The following is a 12,848-nucleotide window of genomic DNA, read 5'->3' as shown; positions in this document are numbered from 1 at the left end:
CTAGGATCTAGCCCCGCATCTGCTCTCTGCTCTGGGTGGAAAGCCTGCCTCTCCCTCTCCCTCTCCCCCTGCTTGTATTCCCTCTCTCGCTGTCTCTCTCTGATAAATAAAATCTTTTGAAAAATACCTAAAAAAAGAGGTGTATTTGCATTTAAATAAATAAAGCGACTTTCTGTCACTTTAAGGTTGATATTAAAAAGATAAAAAAAAAGAGATCTGTAAGACAACCATGATAAAATGTATTGGATGAACAAATCAATATTGTGGCTAAACAGTCAAGGTTCACAATTAAGCTGATCACATAATTTTCTCTATTATATTATTCTAGTATTAAGAGGTTATACAAGTTATAGGACAGTTTAAAACAAACATTAAAAGGGAGATCTGTAATTACAGAAACTATTAACCCTCTCCTTTCTGCTGCTTCTGTGCTGGGCAGGTGTCAGAGATGGTGTACATTGATTCCATGGTTCATCTACGGATCAGAACCTAGAGTTTAAGAAACACTTTGGTGGAGAATGCATGAAGGTAAATACTGTGTCAGAAACACGACATATAATGTTTTTATAGCTTGTATCTCATTTTGTTGTTTATTTTTTCATTTTTTTCTTGTTTTGGTAACACTTAAACTTTCTAAATTTAAATTCAGTTAATTAACATATAATATGTTATTTGTTTCAGGGGTACAGGTCTGTGATTCATCAGTCTTATACTTTTTTTAAAAAGGATTTTTAAAATTTATTTATTTGAGAGAGATCACAAGTAGACAGAGAGGCAGGCAGAGAGAGAGAGAGAGAGGGACGCAGTCTCCCTGCTGAGCAGAGAGCCCGATGCAGTACTCGATCCCAGGACCCTGAGATCATGACCCGAGCCGAAGGCAGAGGCTTAACCCACTGAGCCACCCAGGCACCCCTGTGATTCATCAGTCTTATATAATACCTAGTGTTCACTACAATACATACCCTCCCCAGTGTCCATCACCCAGCGGCCCCATCCCTCCCATCCCCTGCCCCTAAGGCAACCCTCAATTTGTTTCCTATGATTTAGAGTCTTTTATGATTTATTTTCCTCTGGTTTCATCTTGTTTCATTTTTTCCCTCTCTTCTCCTACGAGCCTCTGCCTTGTTTCTTCGTATGATAATTGTCTTTCTCTGATTGACTTATTTCCCTTACCATAATACCCTCTAGTTCCACCCACATCATTGCAAATGGAAAGATTTCAATTTTGTGATCGCTGCGTAATATTCCATTGTATATACATACCACATCTTCTTTAACCATTAATCTGTCAGTGGATATTTGGGCTCCTTCCATTGTTTGGCTCTTGTTTGACATTGCTGCTATGAACATAGAGATGCAGGTGCCCCTTTGGATCACTACATTTGTAGCTTTGGGGTAAATACCCAGTAGTACAATTGCTGGGTCGTAGTGTAGCTCTATTTTCAACTTTTTGAGGAACCTCCTACTGTTTTCCAGAGTGGCTGCACCAGCTTGCATTCCCACCAACAGTGTAGGAGGGTTCCCCTTTCTCCACATCCTCTCAACACCTGTTGTTTACTGACTGGTTAATTTTAGCCATTCTGACTGGTGTGAGGTGGTATCTCACTGTGGTTTTGATTTATAGTTCCCTGATGTCAAGTAATGTTAAGCACTTTTTCATGTGTCTGTTGGCCATCTGGATGTCTTCTTTGCAGAAATGTCTGTTCATGTCCTCTGCACATTTCTTGACTGGATTGTTTGTTCTTTGGGTGTTGAGTTTGATAAGTTCTTTATAAATTTTGGACACCAGCCCTTTATCTGCTATGTCATTTGCAAATATCTTCTCCCATTCTATCGGTTGTCTTTTGGTTTTGTCAACTGTTTCCTTTGTGCAAAAGCTTTGATCTTGATGAAGTCCCAATAGTTCATTTTAGCCTTTGTTTCTCTTGCCCTTGGAGATGTGTCTAGAAAGAAGTTGCTGCAGCCAAGGCTGAAGAGGTTGCTGCCGTGTTCTTCTCTAGGATTTTGATGGATTCTTGTCTCACATTTAGGTGTGGTGTAAGAAAATGGTTCAGTTTCATTTTTTTTCGCATGTGGCTGTCCAATTTTCCCAACACCATTTGTTGAAGAGGCTGTCTTTTTTCCATTGCATATTCCTTCCTGCTTTGTCGAAGATTAGTGACTATAGAGTTGAAGGTTCATTTCTGGGCTCTCTATTCTGTTGCACTGATCTATGTGTCTTTTTTTGTGCCAGTACCATTGTGTCTTGATGACTTCAGCTTTGTAATAGAGCTTGAAGTCTGGTGTTTTGATGCCACCTACTTTGGTTTTCTTTTTCAACATTCCTTTGGCTATTCAGGGTCTTTTCTGGTTCCATCCAAATTTTAGGATTATTTGTTCTAGTTCTGTGAAAAATGTCAATGGCATTTTGATAGGAAGGGATTGCACTGAATATAAATATTGTTCTGGGTAACATAGACATTTTAACAGTATTTTTTCTTCCAATCCATGGCATGGAAGGTTTTTCCATTTCTTTGTGTCTTCCTCAATTTCTTTCATGAGGGTTCTATAATTATCTGATTACAGATTCTTTGCCTCTTTGGTTAGGTTTATTCCCAGGTATCTTATGGCTTGGGAGCAACTGTAAATGGGATCGACTCCTGGGACGCCTGGGAGGCTCAATCAGTTCAGTGTCTGCCCTCAGCTCAGGTCATGATCCTGTGGTCCTGGTGCTGAGTCCCGCACTGCACTCCTTGCTTAGTGGGGAGCCTGCTTCTCCCTCTCCTTCTGCCTGCCGCTCCCCCTGCTTATTTGCTCTTGTTCTCTCTCTCACTCTGGCAGATAAGTAAATAAAATCTTTAAAATAAATAAATAGATAAATAAATAAATAGGATTGACTCCTTAATTTCTTGTTCTTCTGTCTATACTGTTGGTGTATAGAAATGCAACTGATGTCTGTGCATTGGTTTTTTATCCTGCCACTTTGCTGAATTGCTGTATGAGTTCTATCAGTCTGGGGGTAGAGTCTTTTGTTTTCCACACAGAGTATCATATCATCTGCAAGGAGTGAGTTTGACTTCTTCTTTGCCAATTCAGATGCCTTTTTGTTGTTGTTGTTGTTGTTGCCTGACTGCTGAGGCTAGGACTTCTAGCACTATATTGAGCAGCAGTTGTGATAGTGGACAGCTCTGTCATGTTCCTGACCTTAGGGGAAAAGCTCTCAGTTTTTCCCCATTGAAAATGATATTTGCTGTGGGGTTTTCATAGATGGTTTTGATGATATTGAGATATGTGCCCTCTATCCCTACACTATGAAGAGTTTTGATCAAGAAACGATGCTGTACTTTGTCAAACGCTTTTTCTGCAACTGTTGAGAGTATCATATGGTTTTTGTTCTTTCTTTTATTAATGTATTGTATCACGTTGATTTGCAGTTGTTGAACCAACCTTGTAGACCAGGAATAAATCCCACTTGGTCATGGTGAATAATCCTTTTAATGTACTGTTGGATCCTTGTTGGCTGGTATTTTGGTGAGAATTTTTGCATCCATGTTCATCATGGATATTGGTCTGTAATTCTTCTTTTTGGTGGGGTCTTTGTCTGGTTTGGAGATCAAGGTAATGCTGGTCTCATAGAAACAGTTTGCGAGTTTTCCTTCCATTTTGATTTTGAAACAGCTTGAGAATAGGTATTGGGTGCCTGGGTGGCTCAGTCCATTAGGTGTCTGCCTTTGGCTCAAGTCATGGTCTTAGGTCCTGGGATCAAGTCCTGCATCAGGCTCCCCACTCTGTGGGGAGTCGTTTCTCCCTCTGCCCCTCCCCCTCCCCAATCACGCTCACTCTTTCTCATGAAAATAAATAATGTCTTTAGGGAAAAAATTTTTTTTAAAGAAGAATAGGTATTAATTCTTCTTTAAATGTTGGGAGAATTCCCCTGGGAGGCCATCTAGCTCTGGACTCTTATTTATTGGGAGATTTTTGATGACTGCTTCAATCTCCTTGCTGGCTATGGGTCTGTTCAGGTTTTCTATTTCTTCCTGGTTCAGTTTTTGTAGTTTATACACTCTAGGAATGCATCCATTTCTTCCAGATTGTCAAATTTGTCAACATATAAGAACATATAATATGTTCTTATAATTTTATTTTTTTAGTGCTGATTGTGATCTCTCCTTTTTCATTCATGGTTTTATTTATTTGGGTTCTTTTTCTTTTCTTTTGGTAAGTCTGGCCAGGGGGTTATAAATCCTATTAATTCTTCCAAAGAACCTAGTTCTAGCTCCTAGTTTCGTTGACTTGTTCTACTGTTTGTTGTTGTTGTTGTTGTTGTTGTTTCTGTTTCATTGATTTCTGCTCTGATCTTTATTATTTCTCTTCTCCTGCTGGGTTTAGGCTTTCTTTGCTGTTCTCTCTCCAGCTTCTTTTGGTGTAAGATTAGGTTGTGTATTTGAGACCTTTCTTATTTCTTGAGAAAGTCTTGTACTGCTATATACTTCCCTCTTAGGACCTCTTTTGCTGAATCCCAAAGGTTTTGAATAGTTGTGTTTTCATTTTCATTTGTTTCCATGAATTTGTTTTATTCTTCTTTAATTTCCTGGTTGACATGTTCATTCTTTAGTAAGATTCTCTTTAGCCTCTGTGTATTTGAGTTCTTTCCAACTTTTCTCTTGTGATTGAGTTCCAGTTTCAAAGCATTGTGGTCTGAAAATATGCAGGGAAAATGTGTCTCTTGCAGACAGCATATCAATGAGCCTTGCTTTTTTATCCAATCTGATACACTGTGTCTTTTGATAGGGGCATTTAGCCCATTTGTATTCAGAGTAACTATTGAAAGATATGAATTTAGTACCACTGTATTGTCTGTAAAGTGAGTGTTACTGTATATTGTCTGTTTCTTTCTGGTTTATGTTACTTTTGGGATCTCTCTTTGCTTAAAGGATGCCTTTTAATATTTCTTATAAGGCTGGTTTGGTAATCAAAAATTCTTGTAGTTTCTGCTTATCCTGATAGATTTTTATTACTCCTTCTCTTTTGAATGACATCCTAGCTGGATAAAGTATTCTTGGCTGCATATTTTTTCTCATTTAGCACCCTGAATATATCATGCCAATTCATTCTGGCCTGCCAGGTCTCCATGAATAGGTCTGCTGCCAGTTTAATGATTCTACCCTTGTAGCTTACCTCATCCCAACCTTCTTTCAGGATTTTCTCTTTGTCTGTGAGATTTGTAAGTTTCAGTATTATGTTGGGATGTTGACCTATTTTTATTGATTCTGAGGAGGGTTCTCTGTGCCTCCAGCTTTATGATGCCTGTTTCCTTTCCCAGATTAGGGACGTTCTCCACTATGATTTGCTCCAGTATACCTTCTGCCCCTCTCTCTCTTTCCTTTTCTTCTAAAAATCCCAATTATTCTAATACTGTTCTGCTTTATGGTATCACTTATCTCTTAAATTCTCCCCTTGTGATCCAGTAGTTGTTTATCTCTTTTTCTTATCTTCTTTCTTCTCCATCATTTGATCTTCTATATCACTAATTCTCTCTTCTGCCTCATTTATCCTAGCAGCTAGAGCCTCCATTTTTTATTGCATCTCATTAATAGCCTTTTTAAATCTCAACTTGGTTAGATTCTAATTCTTTTATTTCCTCCATAAAAGGATTCTCTAGTGTCTACTATGCTTTTTTCAAGCCCAGCAAGTATCTTTATAATTGTTACCCTGAACTCTAGCTCTGACATCTTACTTAGACCCATAATGATTAGGTCCCTGGCAGTCAGTACTGCATCTTGTTCTCTTTTTTGAGGTGAGTTTTTCCATTTTGTCATTCTGTCCAGAGAAGAACAGATAAATAAGAGAACAAAATAGAACAAAATACTAAAATGGCAACAGCGATGCCAGAGAAACATACACTAAACAAATCAGAAGAGATCTGAAACCTGGGGTGGTGGTGAAGGAGAATATAATCAGACAAGTGAGCAGAATAGGGCAATACACTGAATTCTGTGTGCATTTTGGTCTGTTTTTTTTTTTTTTTTAGAAAACTAGATTCCAAAATTATAAAGGAAAAAAACTTATATATGAATAAAAATAAAATTGAACACAATGAAAGGGTAGAATGTGTTTGTAAAAATGGAATTTAAAAGACAAGAAAAAAACAAAAGAGAAAGAAAACAACAACAACAACAAGAACAACAAAAAGGGAAGGGATATAAACAGACAGGTGAGCAGAACAGAGTAATACGCAACCTCCTGAGTGTATTTTGGTCAGTTTGCTAGAGGAAACTACATCTCAAAATTGTAAAGAAAGAAAAACTTATGTGGTCAAAAATAAAATTAAATACATTGAAGGGATAAAATATAACTAATTTTGAAATTGAAAAAAGAGTTTAACAAAACAAAAAAACAAAAAAGGAAGAGAGGAAGAGGAAAGGAAGAAGAGGAATAGGAAGAAGAAAAAAAGAGAGAATATGATCAGACAGGTGGATAGAACAGAGCTACACACTAGATTTTGGGTATACTTTGGTCTGTTAGAAGAAACTGCATCCCAGTATTTTAAAGAAAGAAAACCATACACACACACACACACACACACACACACACACACACACACATGGTTAAATACAATGGATAGAATGCAACTATAAAAATGAAAATTAAAAAAATTTAAAAGGAGTTGATAAAACAAGAAATTGAAAAAAAAATTTTTTTAAATAATGAAAATTTAAAAAATTATCTTTGAAAGATTAAAGAATCATGAGAAAAAAGCCACGAGTTCTGTGTGCCGTATTCCCCTAGGGTGGGCGTTTTGCAGTCCTTGTGGACTGGTAAACTTGGTCTTGGCCGGATGTTCTTGCTGATCTTCTGCAGGGGGTGGGGACCTGTCAACAGTGATTCTTAAATGTCTCTGCCCCAGGTGGACTTGCACTGCCCTGGCGAGGGGCCAGGCTAAGTAATCTGCTCAGGTTTGCTCTGTGTGGCTTTCATTCCCTGAAGGATTTCCGTGCAGCTTTAGAGGGTGAGAATGACAATGGCGGCCTCCCAGTCCCTGGCCCCACTCCTCGGCGAGCCCTCGGGGAAAAGCAGTCAGTCACCCGTCTCCTGCTGCACTCTGCTCACCTGGTCTGTGACCCAACGTTTCTATGTCTGATGCAGGACCCCGTTTGGAGTCTCCAAACCCTGCAGACTCCTGTGGTGCACTCCTGAGCCGCTCCTCCTGGGGAGGAAGAGCGGTGGCCCGACTGGCCCGGATCAAGGTCTATGGCAAGGCCGAGCCGAGCGCCCACTCCTCAGCTCACTCTTTGCAGCCTGCTTTCCTGCTCCAACACCTGGGAGCTCTGCTGCATTCAGACATCCCGGGTCTTTATGTGACCCTGAGGGTCCTGACCACCCCCCACTTAGCCACCCGGGGGATGTCCCTCACCAGAGCTGACTTCTGACAGTTCTGGTTTCGTGCTGCCTGGCTCTGTTACTTGCCGGGAGCTGGCTGACGGAGGGCCCCTGCCCCATGGTCTAACCCATATGTCGCCTTGGATTCACTTCTCTGTACACCCCACCTTGCACAAAACCGTGACCTTTCTATTCGTAGAGTTGCAGCTGTTCTTTCCTTCGATCTCCTGTTGAGTCTGCAGGTGCTCAGAAAGATTTGGTAGCGGTCTAGAGGAGGTCCTGCGACCCGACGAAATTCAGGTCTCCTACTCCTCCGCCATGTTGGACTCTCCTCTCTCATTTTGCTCAGTTTCAAAGCAGTGTGGTAGTTTCAAAAAAAATGCCACATATATCCTCCAACACCCCATCCATGCAATGGTGGAGCCTATTTCCCCTCCGAGACTGTGAGCCGTACTCGAGGACTTGCTTCTAGTGAACAGAATACTGCTTTAGTGATGGCATCTGACTTGCAAGACAAGATCACAAAACACGTTGCAGCCTCCTCCTGGCGCTCTTGGATTGCTCACTCTGCAGGAAGCCAGCTGTCAGGCCCTAAGGACACTAAAAACACCCTGTGAAAAAGTTCCTGTCTTAAGGAACGGAGACCTTTTACCAAGAGGGAAAGAGGAACAGAGTCTTCTTGCTAATAGCCATAGGAATGAACTGTCTTGGAAGCGGCTCCTTTAAGCCCAGCTAGGCCACCCCCAAATTACTGATCCCCAGAAACTACAGAACAGCATTCATCGTTTTAGCCTCTCAACTTTGGTAAATTGTTATGCAGCAGTAGATAACTAATAAAGACATGGTACCATGAGTGTTACCGTCCTACCACCTCGAGCTGTAGGCACGGCTTTGGAACTGAGCAGTGGGTGGAAGCTGGAAGGGCTTCGAGCAGTATTAGTGAAAGCCTCCAGTTCCTGGACTAGACCACGAGAAGTCTGACGGCCCCTAAGGAGACCGCCAGTAGTGGCTTCAGGGGAAGCGAGGCACAAGTTATTGGCGACTGGAGTGAACCGGTTGTTACTTAGTGGCAAGACATTTAACAACATTGTCACCCACAGGAATGGGGAAGGTAGAAAATGTAATGAAAGAACTGAATGACCGAGCTAGATTTCCAGTCAAAATGTTGAATTGTTACCACATTCTTTTTGCTGTTTATAGTAAAATGTGAGAGAAACTTAGGACAGCCGCAAAGCCTCCTGCAAAGTGGGGTAGAGCCACTTTGGAACAGAGTTTGGCAGTTTCTTACAAAACTGGAATACTCCTCGTAGAGAGCGGCAACTGCTCTCCTTCGTATTAATCCAAAGAGGTGAAAACGTATGTCCATACCTGCACATAGATGTTTACAACAGCTTTGTTCCTAATTGCCAAAACCTAGAAGCAACCGAGATGTCCTTCAGTAGGTGAATGGATAAACACACCATGGCATATCCAAAGAATGGAAAGTTATTTAAATAGCACTAAAAAGAGATGAACTATCCAAACCATGAAAAAACATGGAGGAAACATAAATACATACTACTAAGTGAAAAAAAAAAAAAAGCGGTAGGAAAATGGTAGATAGTGTCATGACTCCAACCCTGGGACATTTGGCAACAGGCAAACTCTACTAAAAGATCAGTGGTTGCCAGGGGTTGGGGGTAAAAAGGGGTGAACAGGCAGACCATGGAGGATTTTAGGGGTCGTGGAACTACCCTGTATACTGTAATTGTGGATAATCATCATTATACACTTGTCTAAACCTATAGAATATACAAAACTAAGAGTGAACTCTCATGTAAACTATGACTTGTCGTGATACTGATGTAGGTTCATTAATTGCAACAAATGGATCCCTCTGGTGCATTTAGCTTTGCTGTGATCCTAAAACTGCTCTTAAAAAAAAAAAAAATAGTCTATTCAGAGGCACCCGGGTGGCTCAGTCGGTTGAGCAGTCCACGCTTGGTTTTGGCTCAGGTCATGATCCCATGGTCCTGGGATAGAACCGTGCATCGGGCACTGCACTCAGGGGGAGCCTGCTTCAGGATTCGCTCTCCCTCTGCCCACCCCAGCCCTGCTCTTTCTCTCTAAAATAAGAAATAAATCTTAAAAATTTAAAAAAAAAAAGTTCATTTTTAAAAAAGGATCCAGGACTGGTTTTGAAAATTCCCGGACAAAAGTATATATGGGAACTTGTCAAAGATGGCACTGCTGATCTGTGGAGATATGTGTAACATAAGTTACTGACTAAGAATTGGTATCCAGAATATATAAAAATCTCCTACAAATCAACACTTAAAAAAAGAGCTATAAAAAAAGAACGAAATGGCAAAAATCTATGTGAAATGACCTCCATCTCTCTAGTAATCACTAAAATTCAAGTTAAAACAGTATCTTTAATAAACAATAGAGTATTTCCTCTTGTGCCTTTATTATTCATTTTTTAAACGTGCAGTTTGATTATGCTATAAATAGTTTGTTCTTTTCATTTATAATAAACATTTCCTATTGTAAACATTTTTATGGCTTCAAAATCTTCCATCATGTGGATAAATCATAACTTAACCATTTCCACAGTGAGGTTGCATGGACAGTTGGATCGACGGAACAATGAAGGCATACAAACCCGGTGTTTAAGCAGTACGGAATTAGCTGTGCTCTGTTCTTACCTGCATTTTTAAATAAGTACCAACTGAAGACTATACCAGGAGAGAAAAGTTTATTTCCTTATAAAAGAGAAAAAGCGCCATGTCAGTGCTTTGCTTTTCTATTAATTTTCAAGATCTTTTTAAAATTTCATAAAATACATTAAAAAATAAACAGTTAATTTTTAGTTTTAATTTTTATACAGTAAAAGGCTGTCATTTGGTAGAACTGTACTATTCTTGGTAACACAGTTTAAAATGTATTTATCTACGATCGTTTGAAGAACAGAATATTCTAATTAAACATTCTGATTTAATGCTGAGTTGTCATGTGACACTTTAAACAGATTATAAATTTTCAAAGAATTAGAATATGAGGTTATAAACATCTATTTAATGTTTTCATTAAAAACACAATTTATACATAACTTTTAAGAAATTCTACCACTTTTTAAACCATAACTTTTATGATTCGGGAATATTTCCTACTGCGTTCCTGCTTATCGCAAGCATCAGTTTGTTAGCAAACAGCCGTTTTACTCTCTGGCCAGCTGAACTTCCCCCTTTTTAGGATGCTCTCAGCCCTATGTTATGCCTTTTCTGATAGCTCCATAAGCAGCCTTGTGTTATAGTCATTCTGTAAGTCTACCTCCTTCATTGTTCATATGGCACAAACACTGTGATACGCTGAGCATTCCATACACATTTTTGTATTTCAAACTAATCCCCCCCAAATGGAGGAGGGGTAAAACAAATAATTGTTACAACTATAATCATTGTTTCATTTCACAAAGATGAAACAAATAAAATAAAAGCAGGTATCTAATCGTTGATGCGAAATTTACTGAATGCTCACTTTGTGGCAAATATCATGGTAAGTGCTTAGAACATTCTCAAAATTTTCAAAACAATCAAGGTAGAGGGTATTATATTTACAGAGAGAGAACGGAATAAATCATGTATTCAAATACTTGCTAAGCCCTTAACTTCCTGGGCACTGAACCAGCACTAGTGATACGGCAGGGAACAGACTCTGCCTTCTGTGGAACCTGCTGGGGTCACGTACAAAATGGGCCAGAATTCCAGGTTCATACATCACTTTGTAATCATTCTGAGCTTGGAAATGGGTGTTCGTCCCTGAAATGGATCCATACTCTGGACTGACAGAAAAGCAGAGACTGAAAAGTTGAAGCTCAGACTCTGATGACCTCTTCTAGGTATTTTTACCTTCTTTGACCGTGAAAGATCACTCTGCCTTTGTGGACAGCATCCAACTTTGTGAGAATCTGATCTTCAGGTTTACAGAACATATTCTCAAGGGAAGATTTGTATAATAAGAGGCATCGGGCAGAATTAAGATACTGTGATTAAAGAAATGAGAGTTAAGACTTTCACCTCTCAACGAGCTATTTTTCTATCTTGCCTATAAAGCTCAGTTACGAGCAGGGTGAAGCCACCGTAGAACAGGAGTCCGAGCACAGAACGGACTTTGGCCTCCAGGCCTCTAAGTGGGGTCCCAATGTCCTGAGGAAGGAAGGGGGACACTTCCAGGAACCATCAGAAGTCATGCGGCAAAGCTGTGAACCCTAGGGGCTATGCCATTTCTAATTTTATTTACCTCAAGGAGACACCCAGTTCAAGAGTACAGACAGACAAAAAAAAAAAGAGAGAGAGAGAGAGAGAGAGAAGTTTCAGGTCTGAAATATCAAATTTGCATCGGACACTTCCTGTTTAACCCTAAAGCCGCTGAAGTTGACTCTGAGAACTCCTCTCACCGGGCCACGGCGACTCAATCCCTGAACTTCAAGATTTTCACAACGAAGGTCCAGTGATCTGAGGCATCTTTGCGGAAGGTCCCAAAGTTTCACGTAAAACCAAAAGTGAACAGAGAGTGAACAAGAAAAGTTTTAGAAGCTACTTTCTAATTCTGGTGGGCAGAAAACTGCCTTTTACTCTAAAGTAACAGAGAACACTTTTCTCATCTACCACAATATGACCCAGGAAATCGGAGGCAAAGGCACCCGCTATTTCCAAATCAATGACTTGCAAACAGAGGCTGACCACGGCCATGTGTCCCCTGAAGTCCACTCAGCCACGCCAAGGGAAGGGAGACCAGCACAGCAGTCAAGACACACAGCAGGACCTATCTGAGATTAGGAACCTTTTATTGAGACAAAGCACACAGTGGGCTGAAAATATCACAGCGTGAAGGCAGGCTGGGGAGACCAATCCGACTTCTTTATCCTCTATGGTGGTCCAAATGACGAACTAAAGACACTCCACGATTACTATTTATACTTAAGGCAATTAAAAAAGCAAGGTCGTAACCAAAAAGCCTATACCTGGCATTCAAAAAAATACTTTTTGGATGGACTAAAAGAGCTTAATCGGCTATGAGAAACCTGTACGGCAGGGACCTGTTCTGAGCGGGCAAGCCTATATACAAGTAAGAACCTCTTACTCTTGTAACATTGTCCCGTTTAAAGAGAAAATCTTGAGCTCCCATGCCCTGCAGAGGCCTCTACGACCCCAGCGAAGCACAGACCTACCTCTATTGGAGAACTATTTACACTGCACTCCAGATACACATCCGACACACCTCTGGCCCCTCGCATTTCCCAAACAGGCTGCGAATGCCTTCTGGGAGGGTCATGGCTCACTCGTTCTTGTATCCACAGTGCCAATCAGCAGGCACCCAACATTTTTCTTCTTTGCACGAATGCGAAGTGAAAATGATTTTACACCACCACTACCGGCGCCACTTCACGCATTCCCACCACTACCCATCTCCAAAACAGAAACACTAAACTGCTACCAAGTTTACTG

This window comes from Lontra canadensis, unplaced genomic scaffold, assembly GCF_010015895.1.
Source record: "Lontra canadensis isolate GAN:19392208 unplaced genomic scaffold, GSC_riverotter_1.0 scaffold1, whole genome shotgun sequence".
Taxonomy (NCBI): Eukaryota; Metazoa; Chordata; class Mammalia; order Carnivora; family Mustelidae; genus Lontra; species Lontra canadensis.
Note: the sequence above shows the minus strand (reverse complement) of the source record.